Source organism: Pelodiscus sinensis, chromosome Z (assembly GCF_052426305.1).
Source record: "Pelodiscus sinensis isolate ZL-2025 chromosome Z, ASM5242630v1, whole genome shotgun sequence".
Taxonomy (NCBI): domain Eukaryota; kingdom Metazoa; phylum Chordata; order Testudines; family Trionychidae; genus Pelodiscus; species Pelodiscus sinensis.
In genome coordinates this window covers 27,571,142-27,593,223 of record NC_143085.1, presented here as the reverse complement: position 1 = coordinate 27,593,223, position 22,082 = coordinate 27,571,142, and positions in this window count along the sequence as shown.

The window sequence follows — 22,082 nt, the reverse complement described above, 5'->3', positions numbered from 1 at the left end:
GCTGCTTCTGACAAGCTCTTAATTAGCCCCAAGCTCTTCTTAATTGCACTGTAGCAGCCCCTCCCCTGGTTACTCAGGAAACAGAAAACTGTTCAACCAGAGGCCAGCATATCTATCTTCCATCAGACTGCAGCAGCCCATTGGTCTGAGTCTGTCTCACTCATAAGACACGGGAACTTGCTGATGCCACAGCAGGGCATTCCAGGCCACTCTCTGATTCAGGATGCCTGAACTGACATTGTCACTTGCTCTTCACCTTAAAAATAAAGAGTACGTGCCTGGTTAGAACACTAAGGCTGCCTCTAGAACGGCAAGTTTTCTGCTTTTGCGGAAAAACTTGCCAGCGGTCTACACTGGCCACTTGAATTTGCGCAAGAACGCTGACGATCTAATGTAAGATTGTCAGTGTTCTTCTGCAAGTACTATGCTGCTCCCATTCGGGAAAAAGCCCTCTTGTGCAAATGTATAGACAGTGTAGACAGCTAAAAACTGTTTTGCGCAAAAAAGCCCCAAAGGTAAAAATGGCGATCGGGGCTTTCTTGTGCAAAACCGCGTCTAGATTGGCACGGACGCTTTTCCACAAAAAAAGCTTTTGCGCAAAAGCGTCCATGCCAATCTAGATGCTCTTTTCTGCAAATGCTTTTAATGGAAAAACATTTCCATTAAAAGCATTTGCGGAAAATCATGCCAGTCTAGATGTAGCCTAAGAGTAGCAAATAAGATTACCTCATGGCAGTTCTCTAGGTAGCTAGAGTCTGTGAACTGCCATTGTGTGCAGGCACCAAATACAAGTATTACAGCTTCACTGTCCGTTTCTGATTTCACACCAGTGTAACTCCATTGAGTGCACTTACTTCTGGCCTGCCCCAGTGTGAGGTCAGACACTGGCGCTGTCACTTTGGAAGAAATAGAATAATTGTTCCACCTTCCCTTGCGGACTGACCCCTGGTTTGCTGAAAAGCTCCCAGTCCCAGTCAAGACTAGGTGTGAATGGAGTGACACCAGTTTACACCAGGTGAGGAAACTCCCTTGAGTGAGAACACAGTGTCCTCTGGTGCCCCACTGGTTATCAAGCGCTGCCATGTGGAGTCTTCTTTGAGAAGTGTAATAGAGATGCAGCCATGTTAGTCTGGTCTTGCTGAAACAAAAGACAGGACTATGCAGCACTTTAAAGACTAACAAGATGGTTTATTAGGTGATGAGCTTTCGTGGGCCAGACCCACTTCCTCGGATCAAATTGTGGAAGAGAATTGGCATGACCATAAATACCAAAGGAATACAATGTGAGAGCCATCCTGTGGCGACATTAATCAGGGTTGCCAAATCTGGCAGACTGTATTCCTCGAGATTCTATAGCACGATGCAATATGTAATTGAATATTCATCTTTAATTCCTGAAGACTCCAGGATAATCCTGGAGGGTTGGCAACCCCACCATTAACCCTTCTATTTCCATGCTATTAAAGTAATAAAAAAATCTATTGTAGCACATAATTACACAAAAGCCATTTCTTTACGTTAGTCCCCAGTCAGGGCTCTCTGGACAAAAATGAGAGGCTGGAACACTAAGTGCTCTTTCTTATCTAATTACGCAGATCCACAGTAAGGAGTTTCTGCCCTTTAATAGCCTCTCTGAGCATGGTGCAGTCTCAAGCTGTTTAACCTTCAAAATGTTATTAATGCTTTTATTTTCCTTCCAGGCTTTTAGGCCGGCTGGTTTCAGTAAGTGTCCTTTGGCTAGACTGACACAGACGAACAAATCTCCCATCAGAAGATGCTACGCATTCTGTCTGTGGCAGGAAAAGCACTAGCGCATCCTTTCCCCGTCAACTTCAATTAACTTGAAGTAACTGTTTGGATGGCTTGCTGGGTTGGGGGCCTGTCAGGGCTCAGCCACCTAGTGTCAGCTGCTGGAGGAAAGTGCCATTCTCCCCAGGGTACAAGTGCTGGGATGTCCTTTCTCATGTATCAGAAAGAGGAGGGTATGTGGAAACAGCTTCATCGCTTATGTTAAGGATTTTTTTCTCTGATATATTTTTGGAATGTGACCCATCCCCCCAGAATTTCTCAGCATTTGTGTGTCCTGACATCCCTCTTGCACTCTTTCAGATTCATGCTTGGACAGCTAGAACAGCATCCATGGGTAGCTGACAGCCCTAAGACAATCTAATTTCAAAATGATTTGGATTTCTACCCTCCTCCCACCTCAGTTGCTTCTGCAGTGGGTTCTAAAGTCTGAGGACATACAGGTGTCGGCTATTACAGTTGTCAAGCTCCATAGCTATTTTAGTAACAGCTGTTTGAGGTGGGAGGATTTCACCAGTAAGCATCAAAAACATTGACTTCGAGTGCGGCACAGTGGTACTCAATATATACAGGCTTGTCAGCATGGTTTAGAAGGCAGCACAAAAGGTTGGATGAGTCTTGTAATGGGAAAATAAAAAAATGTGTCCCTAACACTCCACTGTGGTGTGTTGTCGTTTGCACCTGTGCAGAATGTTTGTAAAATGCTATGACCTAGGGAATGGTGAATTCTGATCTGGTTGCAATACACTTCCATTTTGCCCATGTGCTAATGAGTTGGCACAGCACAAAGTGTCAGAGGATCAGGCCCAGATGGTCAAAAATGGTGTGTGTGTGCATGGGGGGAAGGAATGACAAGTAAGGTGGGTGGAAGAGAGCAGGGGGGAGAATTGTTCTGGCTCACACCTGCCTCTGTGTTCTACATGCATCATAGAGCCCTACCATTTCCTCGGCCTGCAAGCCATACTCATTTTGCACAAATACACAATGGCCCACAGTTTTGTCATTTGCATCCACTCTACAGTCCATTTATAACACCCTGGGAAAGCATCCTTATCCCCAGACCCACTAACAGGAGGAGACAAAGGGAGCAATTGCCCCAGGACCCAGTGACTGATAAGAGCTTGGGACTCCCAGCTGGTGCCAATGTTACTGTAGCAGCACAGATGGACAGAGCCCTGGGCCCTTTAAATCACTTCCAGAGCCCGGTGTGGCACACTGCAGGCAGTGCTGAGGGCTGGTGGGGAACGTTAGGGGTGTGGTGCAGTTCAGGTGACACTGCAGGCTGGCTGGCCTCAGTGCCACCCCTTCCATCCAAGCCCCTGCCCCTTCAAGGGGAGTGGAGCCCCTGCCTTGTCCAGGGGCCAGGCAATTTGTGCAGCCCTCACTGTTCATCCCCATCTGATTAGCTGTGGGGCAGAGCTAGAAAGTGATCTCTGTTCTCTCCCTGCCAATGCATTACCCAAAAGTTCACCCTCCTCCTCCTCCTCTGCCCTCCATTCCTGGTATTAAATGTTCAGTGGAACACAAGACACACACATATTCTCTCTCTCTCTCTGTATCTCTTGTCTCCACTTGCACAGTAGGATCCCAGACCTTAGCAACCACCCACTGTTGCAGTCCCTGCTGGTGGTTGCGCTGAGCTTTGAATTGTGGCCCTGGTGGCTAAGAGCAGCCGATTTGCAGATTAACATCGCAGCAGGTTGATCCACTGCGCCAGCCCTATCAATTCAAATTTTCTCAGCCTTCATGTGGTGCCCTGGGCTTTTGTTGTTTAAACTGACGGGGGGAGAATGGCAGCAGGAGAAAAGCTTTTTATTCTCAACCTCTGCGAAACCACCCTCTGTGGCACAGAATCCATCCCCAAAGAGACTGAATCTAGAAATTGCAGATGTTGCTAACATGGCTATATCCAGATTTTTCTGCTCCAAAATACAAATTAACCTTTAAAAAAAGACTCACATACATGTGTCATTGCAGACATCCTGGGTTCTGCCACAATCATATTGGCAGAGACTGCAGTTGTACCATAGGAACATTTCAGGTCAATTGGTGGAAGGAGAAGCCACTGTATGCAGGGCTCAAAATATGCCTCCTTTCTCCAGTACCTCTCAAACAGGCAGTTGGGAGCAAAGTTCACATTTGTTGATCTGACAAATGACTACTGCAGGATTGGATTAGTATCCTAAAGGAAGGGGGTGACCAATTCCTATTCTTTTTAATGGGAACTGCCCCTCCAAATCCTTCAGGCAGCTTTGGAAGGCTCGGGCTGAGTTGCTTACGAGCCCAAATCCTGAGAGGTACAAACCATCTATTTCTGGTTCTCCTATTAATGGTTCAAGTTGGAGCTGAGGGGGGCTGGACCCTCAAGGGGATTGCTATTCTTTAGAGAACTAAGTATCTGTGGCATTTTGTACAGAGCCCCATGCTGCTACCATGGAACCCAATGGGTGATCAAAAGTCTGCGGAAGGCAATTTTTTAGAGATGTGATTTTATGATCTTCAGCAACACACTAATGAAATAGTCTTAAAGCAAATTTTAAATTGAGGTCCTGTTGACTCACCCAGTAAATTCAGAAACTGGCAGTCTGTATGTAGGGTTGACAAATGCCTGTTAAATGGTTTTGTTACCACTCAAATGCCTCTTTCACAGGTTCAATGTTCTGCTCATAGCTCTTGCAGGTTTTTTCAGTTTTAAGTTGACTAGATCCTCTCTGGAAGAAGCAGAGTCACAAAACAGGGATAGGAAGAGGTGGACATTAAGACCCAGTGGTTCCACAAATTTTCAGGTGCCCTACACAGCTGCGTGTTCTACATATGGATAAGGATGACTCTGCTTATTGCACTGGGTAGAGCCAACGCCTGGCACAGGCAGCAAACTTTCCCACAAATTGTAACTCTGTCAATGGCCCTCAGTCTTCACATGCCACAGTTCTGCTCCAGCAAGGACAACAGTTGTCTCCCACTCTGGGATGGCTTTTCCACTTGGACAGATTCCTAACAAGAACCAGGCTAGGGCCATGCTCATGTTAGTTGTGTGCTAGGCAGATTGGCACCTGGTCTCCTGAGGAGAAAGGTTAAGACAACATAGCATTTGTCTCTCTGGTACAGATGGGCCCGAGGCAGACAAAACACTGGATCTGGGTTTCCTACTCAGTTGCTGAAGAAAATGGTGCCAAGTCTTTCAAGGCTAGCTGATTATGTGGACTTCATTGCTCCCTTCCATTCACATTCTCGATGCTGTGTGGCTGAGCTATGCAGCAATGCTGCCCCACGATGCCAGTTCTACACATCTCTCAGCATACTCAAGATGGCCTCCAGAGGCCAACAGTCAGTCACACAACTGGAAGGGGGTGACCAGAGAAGGCGTTGCCTATCAGTCTAACTCACTCTGTGGTCCCTGCCAGGCTCAGTTTTCTAGCTGGTTTTCCAGAGGTCTCCTCTTTCCAATAGTCTGCCCACCACTCTCTGCCTGAGCTTCTGAACACTTTTCCACATGATCCTCCAATCAGAGAATTCTCAGCATGCCCAAAGGAGCAGGCCTTTCTAGGCCCAGTATTGATTTTTAACCCTTTGGGTCCCATGAGGGTTTTAACCACTTTGGGTACATTGTGGATAGTTGCAACTACAGCCACTAGTTTTTTTCCTCCTGGTTAAACCAGGACGCTAATGCTTCACCATGACCCCTTCACTGGACTCTGGGATGTAGAATGAGAGTGATAATAAATCATGATACAACGTTCTGCTGATTCCATTTGAAATCCAGGTGAGGGTTGGGAGTGTGTGCCTGGAATCAGAAGCGACCCTGGAAACCATGAAGAGGAGAAAATGTGCTGTGGATGGAGACCTAATACGGACTGTTTGTGTTTGTGATTTCTTCTTCAGAGTCAGGTGACATTGAGGAATCCCTTGAGCTTCATCTTGGGGATTTTATGCCACCACCTATCTCAAAAAGGGATAGGATTGAGAGAAGATGTGATGATACTTGAGCTACTTGACTCATCTTTGTTTGTCTAAAGTGGCAAAGACTAGTCTGTTCACATTTGCCATGCAGCCTTATATTCTCACATGCCTGAATATAGCATATTGCAAATTGTAGAGGAAAGATTCAGTAGATATTGCAATGAAATGAAGATACCAATAGTAAAGGAAGGCACCTCTATGGATCCCAACAAGCAACCACACCCCTGAGAAGTACATTAAAGATATCTTACCACTTTTTAATCTGCTCTATTATATATATAAAGATAATCTCCAACCAGAGAAACTCTGTTCCCATTTCACATAATAAAATCCCCATCTCATTTTCCCCCAAATAACAATAAATGCCACTGTATGATCTGTAAGATACTAGTGCAGAGCAGTACAGAAGACTATTCTTCTATGCCCTTGAAACGACAAGGGAGTTTCAGACAGACAGAATGTAATCAGTCCTACTGGAAATCCATGCCATGGCACAGGTCTGCTAACCAGGGAGGTGGAGTGGTGGCAATAAGGGCAATTGCCCTGGGGCCCAGTGATACAAAAGGTCCTGGCAGCTCCTCTCTACCAGCAGTGGTGGCTGTAGTCTCGGGCCCTTCAAATCCCTGCTGGAGCCCTAGGCAGTGCACTCCAGATGGGACTGAAGTGCTGGCAGAGGGAGGCTAGCCCCTCAGCTCCGCCCCTTCTGGGTGTGTGGAGCCATCCTTCCTGCCTTGCCCAATTCTATTAGCACCCCTGCTATGGCATGCTTAATAGTCACAGATCACCAGAAGTCCCTGATTTTACCAACCTGGCACCTCTAGCAGCACAGCATCCCTAGCACCAAACTGGGAGACTTCTTCAGCTGTGGCTCAGAGAGAAGAGCATCATTTACTAAATCACCCAAAATACTTCCTGGAGCACTTGTGAGCCATGCATGGCCCTGCTCTTTTTATATCCTATGAGATCATTGCTTCAGCACGCCTCCAAAATGCTGATGCTAACCAAGAACTAAGAGCTGACAGATACTGCACCAGTACATCTTGAAACCTGTGATCAGAGGGAACACTGTTGGAGATGTACTGGAAGCCACCCAGGCCATCTGGCTCAAAGGAGAGGAAACTGGGAAACTAACTGAAGGTGGCATCCCTTTAGATCTGATAGGTGTGTTCTAACACCGAGAACAGCTAGCCTGTAGGAAGCTGGTGCAGCTGCTGGCCTTAAAGCACCTCCAAGCACGATGATTATGGAGACATTTCTAATGGCAAGAATTCATTTGTTTTTAGATCGAAAGTGTGACAGCTGTTTTTGGATTAGGAACCAAAGTCCTGCAGAATCTGATGTTTTTAACAGGAAGCTGCTGCTTTTTTAGAAAGTGATTTTCATCTGCAGGACTGCTTCCTTTGTAAGGTGTTGCCTGTGCAGACAAATGGACAAGCTGATGTCAAATCACATTTTGCAAGCGTGAAAATGGTCTGAGAACTTCTTTGCACAAATCTGTCCCTACCTCCACCTTTTGCTTTCATCCTCTTCTACTCTCCCATTCCTTTGTTTGTTCCTGCCCCTGTCAATTCCAACACTGACTGACAACTGACAAAATACACTAACTTTGATGTTTATTCATTCACAAGCAGATTGATGAAAAGTGCAATCGCCTGCCAAGTTCTCAAAGATTACAGCTTGCCTGGAGCGTTAGACCTCTGCAATTCAATCTCTTTCATTAAAGAGAACTAGCTAGTGTGTGCTGGCCCCTCTCCCACCGCACTGCCACAATCTTAGGTCTGCTCTTGAATATAGCATGTAGGGCCCTTAGGCTATGTCTACACTGTGGGTGTTTTGCAGAAGAGGAAATGCAAATGGAGCGCTCATTTGCATATCTTGCACTCTCATTTGCATATCTTCTTCTGATTCTTTTTGTGGAAGAGGTTTTTGTGACAAAAAGCCTCAAATGTAGAAGGGGCCATTTGTTGAAAAAAAAACCCCTTTTGCACAAGAGCCTGTAAACCTCATTTTTTGAGGAATAAGGGCTCTTGCACAAAAGGGCTTTTCTCTGACAAACGGCCCCATCGACACAAAGCTTTTTATCGCAAAAACCTCTTCCACAAAAAGGATCTGAAGAAGATATGCAAATGAGAGTGTGAGATATGCAAATGAGCACTCAATTTGCATTTCCTCTTCTGCAAAACACCTACAATGTAGACATAGCCTTAGAGAGGAGTATTTTAAGGACAGTAGATTGGTATTTTAAGGACAGTAAAGTTTGGCCTTTCTCTCCCAAGGACCATCAAGTTCTGCAGACACTGTGTGAATGAAATCCTGACTCTACTGAAGTCACTGACAAGACTTCTGTGGATTTCAATGGGGCTAGGATTTCACCCAGCATATTTAGCCCTTTGGGAAGTAAAGGGAGTATCTTGTAGGATTTAATAGTTTATCAAGGGAATTAAGAGAGAGTGCTGAGTCTCTAGGGGGCTGGATGGAAGGGTGATCTCTCCCTTAGATTTGTTTGTAAATCTTCTAACTTTGTGCTAGCTGTGGTGCAGCTCTGCAGGAATGATGGGACGCTAGAGGAGACAGGGTTTTAACACCGCCATCTCTTCTGACAGTGCTCAGCACAGGTCTTGATGACACAGAGGTAAGAACATTGCTAACCACCAGTGATAAGACTACACTCCAATTTCTGGGAGCACATCTCTGGTAGCACTGCAACAGTGAGGCTATATCTAGATTATAGGGTTTTGGTTGGAGACCGGAGGTATTCCACAAAAACCCTGCCGCATCTAAGGAACGCATTTGCTCTTCCGCTTTTTTTTGTGGAAGAGCAAATGTGCTCTTTTGGAGGAGCCCTGTATACCTCGTTTCACGAGGCATAAGAGCTCCATTGAAAGAGGAGTCTTTTTCACCATTTGGCCCCGTCTAGATGTGGCCTGAGAGATTTCCCAGGGAAGTCTAGTGTAGACAAGATCTGTCAGCAATAATGTAGGTCCCTCAGGAGTAGGGTAAGAAGAGAGATCCAAAAGAGGTCTAGCAGAGGTGAAGGATGAATTGGTGAGGAGCAGGATAATGCTATAACACAATACTTAATTTTTGCAAACTGGTGTGTTTAGCTGCTTTCAGCAGGAGCATAATTTATAAGGACAGTTTCTCTTAGCTATTGTTTGGGGGAATTATTAAAAAGCATTCTATAGACCTAAACTGAGCTCAGGACTTACTCCTTCACCTGCAACAATACAAACCCAAGAATTCATCCTTCCCTGCTTTAAGAGTCAGTGCTTTCATCTCTAGCAGATAGAATAGAAACATCTGCCCTTAGGTTTTAGAAGCTGAGCAAACTCCTTCTTTAAAATTTATTTTGTTTTTCAGATAGCCTAGCAAAAATGTCATGAAATTTTACTAGCCCAGGCACAAAATCTAGTGGAAAGCTCCTTACGCTACTGATGAGAATGAAAAATCGTACAGCAATTTGTTCATCTGACAAAGAACCTGCAAAATGCTCACCCTGGACAAGTAGAGTAATAAACATAAATATATTTTAAAACAACTTTGCAAATTCTAAGTTTACATGATAGCCTAAAGATTTTCATCAATTGTTTATCAACAACATTCCACTGTTCATCAGCAACAGTGCTGGTGTTGGAGGCTTATGATAGCAGAGGTGGAGCTATGGCTGTTTGGGACTGAATCCAGAGATAACTTGAATCCAGTGTCAGGCTGACTGGCTGAGGATAGACAGGCCAAGTCCAAAGTCAAGATAAACACGTGGCATGGTTGTGTGAGTTTGTACCTGCTTCCTGCAGGGAAGAAAGATCTCCATTGGTGAACTAAAGGCTCAAGTCAGAGTGGGGAAAATACTTTAAGGCAAGGTCTACTCTTGACCTGGCAGCTTGGCTTAAGGTACACAATTCCAGCTATGGAGAAAACGTAGCTGGAGTCAGCTTACTTTTAGCCGAGCTTGGCAACGACCCCACAGAGGGAGGTTGATAGGAGCAAATGCTCCAGTTGACTTTCCTTACTCCTTGCAAGAGCAGAAGTACTTGACTAGGGACACCCTCTGAGTTTGGTTTAGTGAGTCTTAACTAGATTCACTAAATCAAACTCCAGAAGATCGATCGCAACAGCATCAATCTTCTGTGGAATGAAGATGTGACCTATACTACAGCGTTATTTCGAAATAGTTAATTTGAAATAAGTTATTTCCAAATAACGTGTCTACACACAAAATGCATTTCAGAATAGCATTTTGCTATTTCAAAATACTGCGGCCACACTGAGTGGACGCTGATTTGGAGTTAAGGCCGGCCGGAACCAGGTCAGGGTTAGGGCATCAGGTCAGGAGTGTCTGTGTGTGGCTGTTGCCTGAAGCTATCTGAGGCCTGTGCTTAAAGGAACACCCCACCCCAGCCATTTCTCAGGTGTCCCTGCTTGCTTGCCTGCCTTCCATATACCCCTCCCTAACCCCCCTTCCTGATGTCAACTAAAATACACGTATTTTCAAAAATATAAACTTTCTTTATTTAACAAAACTGGGGGCGGGGGGATGAAACTCTGGGGAGACTGGAGAAAGGAGGCAGGAGAGGGGAGAAGAGAGGGTGGGAGAGGGGAGGGGGAAAACTGGGAGGAGGGAGCTGGAAGGGGGAAGAAGGGGGAGTGGAAGCTCAGGGCTCAGGGGTTGGGGTCTCACCAGGCCAACTGTCTCCCAGCACGGCGGGTGCGGGGGCTGCGGCGTCCTCAGGGAGATGGGAAGGAGGGTGTGGAGGTTGAGGTGGGGGGTGTGGAGATTGAGAAGGAGGGTGTGGAGGTTGAGGTGGGGGGTGTGGAGATTGAGAAGGAGGGTGTGGAGTTTGAGGAGGGAGAGGCGGGAGGGGGAGAAAGAATGAGAGGAGGAGCCGGAGCTGGGGAAGCAGCAGACGCTCTGCACCAGTGTCTGCAGATGGGCACAGATGGCAAGACCCTGGGCAACCAGCTCCCCTCAGAACCCCCGTTCATCCTGCACCCACTGCTCCATGGTGAGGTGCAGGGCTCGCAGGGCCCCCAGCTGCTGGTCTTGGTACCCCTGCAGTGTTGCGGTCATCCTGTGGAGCCCTCGGGTGCAGGAGGATGTTCCGGGCAGGGTGATGCACCCTGCACGCGAAGCTGGTGCGACTGTGGAGAAAGAAGAGAAGTGGTCAGTTCTCCCTGGGGACACAGTGGGTGAAGCCCAGCCCCCCTCTGCGAGGTGAGGATGACTGTGTCCTGCACTGTCAGAGCCGATGTGCTTGCACAGAGGCCATGGTCGGAATGCCCGGCTCTCCCTGGGAGTGGGAGCTGCCCCAAGACCGCACCCATGCCCCTGTGCTGTGTACAGTGCGGCTGGGATGGGGGGAGATGTTAGAGGGGGCTTGTGAAAGGAGGGTGTCCTGCTGTCTCCCGCTCCGGGGTCAGGAGCATGTCAGGTCTCTTCACACAAACGTGTGACTATCAGGCCACGACCCCTGTGTAGCAGGCAGCTGGAGCCACCTGCCCAGGGGTAGCATGGCACATGCTCGCACGTGCACAAGTTGCTGCATGATGCGTGGTAAGCAAGCGCCATGTGTGCGGTCCCTGGTCTCCCTCCCCACCCACCCCCAGGAAGGGGACAGTGACGGCACTTACATGGTGTGGCCTCTCTGGATGATCCTGCTGACTCCTTTCTTGGGTCCTGCTGGCATGGTGGCTTCTCCTTTGTGCCCTGGTCAGGGCCCTCCGGTCCCGGCTTGCTGCCCCCGGGGTGGCATGGACCTCACCGCCCCCCAGGATGCCATCCAGGGCAGTGAAGTAGCGACAGGTGTCTGCCCCTGCTGCAGAGCTGCCCTGAGTGGCCCTGGCATATGCCTGCTGCAGCTTTTTTATCTTGAGGTGCATCTGCTCCTGGGTGCGCCTGTGGCCTTTCTTGCCCATGGTGGCAGCTATGCGGCTGTAGATGGCCACATTCCTCCATCTAGTGCGGAGATCATGGACATTGGGTCTTGCCCCCAAACCTCAATGACGTCCATGATCTCCGCACTAGTCCAGGAGGGCGCCCGCTGTCTACAGCCCTTGGCTGGCTCCTGGATGCTGGGGGACTGGGGAGGGGACCTCTGGCTGGCTCTGGATGCCTGGCTCATCCTGGGGCCACTGGGTCAGGGGCAGTGACTGCTGGCAGGCCTGGATCTGGCACGTGCAGTGGGGACAGCGTCTACCCCTTTAAGGGCTCTGGGGCTGGGGGAGAGGAGAAGAATTTTCCTGGTTTGGCCCAGAATGGCCACCAGGGAAAACTGGGAAGGGCTGGAGGCCCCCTATTTCTAAAGAAGCGTCTAATAGCGCTTATTTCGAATTAGCTATTTTGAATTTGGCGTTATTCCTCATACAAATCCTTACCAAATTCGAAATAAGTGCTCCGCTATTTCGAATTTATTTCAAAATAGCGGTTTGCCTACATAGATGCTATTAAAGTTAATTCAAAATAACGGCTGTTATTTCAAATTAACTTTGGTGTGTAGACATGCCCTAAGATAATGTGCCTTAGGGTAGCATGGGATAGACCCTAATGCAGCCATGCGGGGAAGCAAAATCTCCCATAATTCTCTTGCACAGCCAAGCTGGGTCTTCTGAGGACCGAAGTCCAGATGCAGTGGGGGTGGAGGAACAAGCACAAGGTCAGGTCTAGGCAGAGAGGAGCAACTAGCAGAGCTGAGCCACTGAGCAGGAAGGAATAGGCTAAGCTGGGTAAAGGACTGAAGGAAATTACTTCCTACCCCAGGAACAAGAGGAAAGAATCATCATTCTCTGAATCACCGCTACACCCCAAGACTCCTCGCTAGAAGAAGCGGTGAAGGCTGGAACTTTAACAGGGTTCAAAAAAGAGCTAGATAGATTCATGGAGGTTAGGGCCATCAATGGCTATTAGCCAGTAAGGGTAGGAATGGTGTCCCTAGCCTCTGTTTGTCCGGAGGTGGGTGACGGGACGGAGCATGTGAGGATTACCGGTTGTGTTCCCTCCCTCTGGGGCATCTGGTGCTGGCCTCTGTTGGCAGACAGGATACTAATATGGGCTGGATGGACCTTTGGTTTGACTTAGTATGGCTGTTCTTATTTTCTTATGTTCTCCTCTAGCGAGAGTACACCCACCTGTCACCCCATAAGCAGGACACACGGCAAGGGGTGTACGAAGCCCTCTACTCATAGTAGGAACCCCTTGCAATTTACTTTCCATACGATTTCTTTTATCCTGTCACATCAAATAGCTCAAGCAAATCAGACAAAGTGTCTGGTGTTGCTCTTTGGTGTAGTTGTTCAGCCCTTCTAACTTGGCTTTTGGCTGGGATTTTCTTCCGAAGGGCTTGGCTCCCTCTATCACTGCAATAATTGGCATTAAGCAGAGCAGCTGCTTTGAGCTGCATGCTCACCAAGCACAAGGGAGGCACTTCCAGTTCATTGCTCCCTCTCTCAAAGTGAAGCGCTTCCCCTAGACAATAAGCAGCACATTTATAATTGCTGCCTCGCAGAGCTAAGGATCTGCAGTCAAGAGGAAAACTTTGCTTGGGTTAACATTGGCATGTAGACAGTCAATATGTGGATGGGATACTATGAAAGAGACTTTTTAAAATACAGGTGAACTTAACATGAACAGTCCTTGAAGGGGATCAGATTCTGCATGGCTACCGTTACTGTAGAAAGGAGCCTAGTAAACAGACAGTGGATATGACCTATGCCCCCAATTCGGCAAAGCATGCCTTACTCCTACTGAACTCATGCATATGCTTGGTTTGGGATACACTGAGGCCAGCAATGGGCAGCCTAGGCTAGTGAGTGGGCCACATGAGTGGCCCTCGTTCCTCCCAGTGGGCAGGATGGTTTCCCAGGACAGGGTAGTTTTATTAACTGCCCTTGGGTACCTCGAATTTGCAGGGGAGATGGGAGGGAGGGAAGAGGAACTGAACTGTAGCAGGGCTTTGATTGGATGCAGACGGAGCACATGGCTCTCACAGTCGAAGTTATGTGCAACAAGCACGCACCTCACTTAACCTACCCTTGCTTTACAGATTTGTCACTTTAATAATATTGGTAGGAAAAAAACCTGACATGGACGGAAACCAGCAGAATCTGGCAATCCTGCACATGGGCAAATCTTTTGCGCCACATGTGGAACCTCAATGGTGTGCAGGTTGCTCACCACTGATGGCACTTGCTGAAAATTAAGGATGGCCATAAGTGATTTGCTGAATCCCAGCCTTAACTCGGACATGACAACTCTTCACTAAGCAGAACAATAAGAGAGTGATCTGGATTCCATGTTGTATCCGATCTAAGGTCACTCTTTAAAATTCACAAGGTAACCCCACCACAAGAGGCTCAGTTTTCTTGACCCACTCATGTTAGATCAGAGTTATGAGAAGTTACAGGGAACCCTGGAAGGGGGAGTCTCCTCAAGAGACTCTCTGTGAATATGCCTTTAGTTTGATTGCTCTTAGAGCCTCCCGCTTGCACAGAATTTCTAAACTTGCCCTTTAATGGGATGCATGATTAAATATAGATATGAGAATGGTAAACAAGAGTATCCATGGTACCAATGTACAGACCCCACCAGAACAAGCATTCTTCTCTTACAAGCCTTTTTCTTCTTCAGCTTTCCCTTGATGTGAGGATGATGTCTGCCAAGAGGGTGTTTTTAAGTGGCCAGTGCTTCCCTGCAGATTTCTCACAGGAGTGACAGGTGTGATCTTGGAGGAGACATAGTAGTTGGCTTGAGTGTTGTGCCCTGTCTTGCCTCCTTTGTCATTTCTCTGTATCATGAACATGCCAGTTCTCCTTGGAGTAAGCTGTGGCTTGGTGTACGGCAGTGGTGTGCAACCTGCAGCCCATCAGGGTTCTAGGTGTGGCTCAAGAGACAGTTTCTTTACCTTTGCTCCTGTGCAGGGTTTCCAGTCGCATAGGTTCCCCCCTGCTGATACTACTAAAGTGACACACACCTAAAGCAAGGGTGCGTGAAGTGAGGTGCATGCTGAGTGTACACAACATTGACTGTGAGAGCCATGCACTCCCTTTGCAGCCAAAGTGCTGCTACAGTTCAATTGGCATAACCCGCAAATTCTAGGTACACAAGCACAGTTAGCAAAACGAACTTAGTCTGGGAGACCATCCTGTTTACAGCAACCTTGTGGCTCACTGTGAGACCCTTGTATTACCTCTGCATCCACTTAAAATGCAGCTACGGTTCAGTCCCTCGGACCTCCCTTCTCCCCTGCAAATTCTAAATGCACAAGTGCAGTTAGCAAGCCCTATCCAGGGAGACTGTCTAAGTTAGGACAATCTTGCAGCCCACTGAGATGAAGGAGGGCCACCCGTACAGCCCACTCGTTAGCCTAAGTTGCCCATCGCTGGTGTAGAGTATGGTACCACTATGTTCTGTTCCATGCCTCGTCCTCCAAGTTTGTTGGTTTGATGTCTGCCTTTTTAAGATGTACTTTCACATTCACCTCTGCATGGATGGACCAAGGAGCTTGATGCAATTGCACCAAAAAATCCTGCTTGTGCTCTCTTGACTTAACCATTGGGTTGGAAGTAAACAAAAAGAATGCCAAGAGCACATTAATTACTGCATTGGAATGAGGGATGAAAGCTGAGAGAGGCAGAAAGAGGGGAGAGGGATAGCTCAGTGGTTTGAGCATTGGCCTGCTCAACCCCAGGGTGGTGAGTTCAATCCTTGTAGAAGGGATTTGGGGCAAAAAATGTGTCAGGGATGGTACTTGGTCCTGCTGTAAAGGCAGGGGACAGGACTTGATGACCTTTCAAGGTCCCTTTCAGTTCTAGGAGATAGGCAATCTCCATTATTTTTTATTTTATTTTTAGGGACCACTTAATTTTGATGTGCATATTTATTTTGGGCATAATAATGATGATCATTGTAAGCTTAGATGAAACTCATGTATATAACAGTGTTACATTGAGGGAAGACTATCCCTGAGTAGCACCATAACGTGAATAGCCCTGCACTGAGTAGCACACTAATGTGCAACTCTCAGGAAGAACAGCCTGGTGAAGTGACCTGGGGCTCTGGAATTCTGGGTTTAAGAACTAAGTTCTTGTTCTGTGTTTGAATAGCACCCTAGCTGAATGGGGTCCTGGTTCATGCTTAGTGCTCTGTGCTCAATAGCATCATAAATAATAAATAAAAAATGTTTAAATCTCCCATAGATTTCCAGCTTGACTTGGGTAAGTCACTTAATCTCTCCATGACTTAATCGCCCTCTGTAGGAAATGGGGAGAAAATTTTCTACCCAATGGTGCGGGGAGGATGAGTAATGATGGTACATCTCAGGCACCTCATGCAGATAGGTTTATGTAAATATCTAGACAAATTTGAATCACTTCAAGGAAACATATCATTTGACGTGCATGGGATTATGTAAAATTCAATATTTTAATAGCTCTCCATCGGCCCTTATCTGCAATGGAAAACGTTTTCATGGGAACCAAACACAAACAATAATTCAGCCCGAAGTACCCATGGTGATAGGAGATGGATTTCTGGTCAGTTCTCACTGTTCTTTCACACTCTGCTGGGCTTAAATTTAAGGAGAGGCCTTGACATTTGTCATGGGAAAAAATCCTTTGGGTAAAACAGAAAGAAACAGAGACTGAAACAATGTTAAGGATTCTGTAATAAATGAATGACATGTTCCAGTGAAAAAGATTGCAAAACGCTCCAGAGAGTTTTAAACTTGAGTTAATAAAAAATGCTGCCATTTAAAGAAGCTTGCAGAGTGGTCATTCAACCTCTCACTTTATGGACAGAGTTCATTTACCCCTGAGTGTAACAATCAATGAATAAGAAATTGGAAAGAGAACTGCATGGCCAGGAAAGAACAGACAAGATAGAAATCCTATGCTATGAAGTTCTGTGTCTCCTCTATTCCATAACAAGAAAGACACAAGGGAGATGGGTAAAAGTAGGGGCCAGATTACTGGAAGAGTTCAGCGTGCTAGGTGTTGAGCTCTTGGCAAAACAAGCCATATGTGTTACAGTGGAAACTGCATACTTTTGAAAAGCTGGCCCCCACTGGGGATGCTGAGCCTTGAACATCTGTAGCTCTTTGGAAGACTCAGCACCACATTACCAAGGTCCTGTATTTTCATTTTACAAAGGACATGCATCAACAGCATCATCAAAAAAGACTAGAAATCTAAAACTGATGATAGCTTGGTCTAAAGGAGAGATCAGCATAGTCCATATAGAATGGCTCTTTAGATGCTGCTACAAAGAAACTGTGAAACATATTTTACTCAGAGGCAAAGGAGAAGCGCAGGAAGGTATCATCTGTATTACACAGAAGAGAATGGATGAGTGAGATCCTTTCATAGCAGCTAACCTGAGAACCTGTGTGAATGAGGGTAGGTCTATACTACAAGGAGAGGTCAATCTAAGCTAGTGGTCCCCAACCTTTTGGGGCTGCCGGGCACCCGGGGGCGGGGCCACTCACATGCCGGGCACCCGGGGGTGGGGCCATGCATGCGCTCGGGGGTGGGACCACCCATACACCGCATACCCGGTGCCGGCACCACCCATGCGCCGCACTCCCTGGGCCAGTGCCAGTCCTGTGCCGCATGCCCAGGGGTGGGGCTGCCCATACGCCACGCACCCGGGGCCGGTGCTGCTCCTGTGCCGCACACCCAGGAGCGGGGCCACCCGTACGCTGTGTGCCCGGGGCTGGAACAGTCCATGTGCTGCATGCCCGGGGACGGTGCCACTCCTGTGCCGCGCGTCCAGGAGCCGGCAGTGCCCATGTGCCGTGCGCCTGGGGTTGGCGCCGCTCCTGTGCTGTATGCCTAGGGGTGGGGATGCCCATATGCCACGCACCCAGGAACCAGCAGTACCCATGCGCCACGCGCCCGGGGGTGGGGCCGGCCCCGATCACTCAGTGGGTGCACAGAAATGGCCCGGCGGGCGCTATGGCACCCACAGGCACCACATAGGGGATCACTGATCTAAGCTATGTAATTTGAGTTACATGAATAGTGTAACTCAAATCAACTTAGCTTAGATTTACATACAGCTGGATCCACACTGATGAGGGTCAACAGAAACAACCCTCCTTACTCATCTTGTTCAGCTGGAGTACCAGAATCAATAGGAGAGTGATTGGTGGTCAATTTAGTGGGTCTTTTCTGGACTCACTAAATCAAATGCCTGTGGATGATCGCTGTGCCATTGATCCACCTGGTAGTTGAGATGAGCGCTGAGTGAAACTCAGTTAAACTCAATGTAGTTTCGCCAGATCTGAGCCTTACTAAAGTAGGAAATATCAAGGGAAAGGCTTGGTTGACTAACAAGAAGCTCCTGTGTTGCTGAAATTTTTTAACAGGGTGCAAGTTATTCACTTTCCTTTTGTTGAGATTGAACAAAAATCCCATTTTGAAACAATGATGTTCGAATGCTGAATATCTGCATCCCTAAAAGAGAAAAGCAACGTAGGGTATGTCTACTCTATGGGATAAGGTTGAATTAAGACACCCAATTTCAGCTATGTTAATTGTATAGCTGAAGTTGAAGTACTGTAACTCGACTTTTGGTGCTGTCCACACTGTAGGAAGTCGAAGGGAGAACACTCTACCTTCAACTTCCCTTACTCCTCATGGACTACTGGCATTGACCAGTGTGCCCCTCTCAGTTCGAATTAGCGTGTCTTCACTAGACCCGCTAATTCGAACCCTGGAAGAGGGACAGAGGCAGCTTTGATCTTCTCTGTAGTGCAGATGTACTCTAGAAGAACAACAGTTATGTCTCAGTCTCCAGTTTTGGATATCAGCCCCTTTCACTCCTAGTACTCTACACTGATTTATTCTTAAAAACTTTGCATGGATTATGATTACAGTCATTAAACTATAAATCACACTGGAATTATGGTGCCCACCGGGCAAAAATGCGAATCTAGAAAACATAAAATGAGGGTGACTTACATGACATAATTACAACAAACAAGATAAGCTGTCAATAAAGCAACTGCAAATACAGCACATTTACAGCTCAGCTAAACGTGGGTGAGTGATTTCAGGGTCGGACTGGGCTTGGAGCAGAAGAGCAATAGGAATCCTGATGACATTGCTGTCCTGGAATATTCATGACCTGGATACATCCTGAAGTCAAAAACTCTCAAACCAGCTGGTCTGGAAGGGATTGTCTAACAGAAGGAGAATGCTGAAATATGCAGTACTTTACACACAGGGAACAAACTCCTGAGCCAGTATCAGAGGAAAATTGAGCAGACATTATTTTTTAAAAAAAGTTTTAAATGAACCAGTAACATTTCCTCTTGCTTCATTAGAATGTGACAAGTGTTAAAATGCCAATCCAGGCAGAAATAAAATGCAATGTACCAACAATCTACTATACTCACCCCAAATCTGATATTTATAGAAAACAGCACATACAAAAGAAAGGTAATGTTTGCACTCATATAGGACCTGATACCAAAGCTCCTTACTCAGTCTGGTAAGAAGTTACTCATACAGAAACACAAGTAGTTCCTTTGAAGTCAAAGGGACACATTTTTTACAGATATTTAAATGCAGATAAGGAGGTGGGGGGAGGGAGAGGAGAGAAAGGGAAGGGGAGGGTTATAAAGTACCTACATACCTATTAATAGACGTTAGACACCTAAATGCTTATGAGGATCTGAGCCCTGTGCATCTTTCTGCATTTGTAGGCACCTAAAAATGTGTCTCAAAGAGGCCCTCACCAGTGTAAGGCTGGGGTTCTCATTCAGGCCTTAAGCTGCAGATTTTGATCAGCTAAAATTCCCTCTTTCCTAAAATGGTGCCTGAGTGCAGATATAGTTCCACTGACTTCCAAGTATTGGCTCACAAAGGAAAGTCATAAAAACATAAGAATGGCCATACTGGGTCAGACCAAAGGTCCATCTAGTCCAGTATCCTGTATTCTGATAGTGGCCAATGCCAGATGCTCCAGAGGAAATGAACAGAAACAGGTAATCATAAAGTGATCCATCTCCTAGTGCCCATTCCCAGCTTCTGACAAAGAGAGGCTAGGGATACCATTCCTACCTATCCTGGCTAACAGCCATTGATGGACCTATAGTCCATGAATTTATCTAGTACTTTTTTGAACTCTGTTAAAGTCCTGACTTCACAACATCCTCTGGCGAGGAGTTCTATAGATTGACTGCGCACTGCATGAAGAAAAACTTCCTTTTATTTGTTTTAAATCTGCTACCTATTAATTTCATTTGGGCTACGTCTACATTGGCCCCTTTTCCAAAAGGGGCATGCTAATTTTACAGGTCGTAATAGGGAAATCTGCGGGGGAATTAAATATCCCCCGCGGCATTTAAATAAAAATGTCCGCCGCTTTTTTCCAGCTTTTAGAAAAGCCGGAAAAGAGCGTCTACACTGGCCCCGATCCTCCGGAAAAAAGCCCTTTTCCGGAGGATCTCTTATTCCTACTTCAAAGTACTTTTCTAAAAGCCGGAAAAAAAGCGGCGGACATTTTTATTTAAATGCTGCGAGGGATATTTAAATCCCCCGCGGATTTCCCTATTACGACCTGTAAAATTAGCATGCCCCTTTCGGAAAAGGGGCCAGTGTAGACGTAGCATTGGTGACCCCTAGTTCTTGTGTTATGGGAACAAGTAAATAACTTTTCCTTGTTCACTTTCTCCACACCAGTCATGATTTTATAGTCCTCTGTTATATCCCCACTCCCCTTAGTCTTCTCTTTTCTAAGATGAAAAGTCCCAGTCTTTTTAATCTCTCTTCAAATGGCCACCATTCCAAACCCCTCATAATTTTTCTTGCCCTTTTCAGAACTTTTTCCAATGCCAATATATCTTTTTTGAGATGAGGCAACCCCAGGGCCGGACTGAGGGGTGGGCGAGCCGGGCAGCTGCCCAGGGTGCCAACCGATGGGGGGTGCCTAATGGCAGCTGTAAGGGGCGCGTGGCATCCCTTATAGCTTCCATCGGGCGCCGCATGCCTGGCTCCCTCAGCACCGGCCCCCTCTCCCATCCCCACAGCGCTGGCCAGCAGTGCCCTTCGTCTCACAGCCACGGGGCCCTGCATGGTCTAGCGCGTGTGCCAGCAGTGGTGGCCGACCAGGCGGGCAGCTCATGCACCGTGTGCCCTGGGGGCGGGCCCCAGGCTGCACGCCAGTGGCCGTGCGCCCCGGGGGCTGGCCCGTGCATGTGCCATGCACCTGGGTGCAGCGCCACATGCCCAGGGTGCCAAAATGGTTCGGGCCAGCCATGGGCAACATGGCTGTATGCAGCATTTGAGATATAGGCGTACCATGGATTTATACAGAGGCAATATGATGTTCTCTGTCTTATTCTCTATCTCTTTTTAAATGATTCCTAAAATTGTATTTGCTTTTTTGACTGCTACTGCACACTGAGTGGATGTTTTCAGAGAACTATTCATAATGTCTCCAAGATGTCTCTCTGGAATCATAATAGCTAATTTAATCCCCATCATTTTGTATGTATAGTAGGAATTATTTTTTCCAATATGCATTACTTTGCATTTATCAACATTAAAATTCATTTGCCATTTTGTTGCCCAGTCACCTAGTTTTGTGAGATCTTTTTGAAGCTCTTCACCATCTGTTGTTTTCTTAACTGTCTTGAGCAGGTTAGTATCATCTGCAAATTTTGCCACCTATCGGTCTACCCCTTTTTCTTGATCACTATCTAGATGTTGAATAGGATTGGTCCCAGTACAGACCCCTGTTGGACACCACTAGTTCCCAGGCAGTGTCAAGAAACCTACCAGAATCTGGCTCTGTATATCTAGGACAATTCATTACGTTCTTTGTCAGCTTTATTTTTGAATGGGGGAAGATTCTCCATCTTTAGTTTTGACAGAGCCAAGATTTTCAAAAAGTACTGCAAATTTTCTAAAAGGGCCTGACTTTTAGAAAGTACTGGGCACCATCATCTATCCCCAGCTGAATAAAAAGGCCACTTTCAGATGTTTTAGCTTAGGCATCCCCTAAAACTGCAAGTGTTCCCAATCACTATAGGCTGAACTTCTCTAGTCCGGCACACTTGGGATGTGTCCGATTCCAAAACTGAGAATTTGCCTGACCATCAGAAGTCAATATTGTCTAGCAGCATTACCAACAATTCTACTGCTGACTGGGTTTTAGAGGATATTAGAGGTAAATTAGAACTACATAATAGCATGGGACACTGAGAGTCAGGACTAGGGGCTGTAAACAAACTTTGTGCGACTGTGGGAAACTTGGCCACACCCATAATAAGTGGACATCTGGCTAACTAAATTCATGCTGGACCATGGATTTTGCTGGA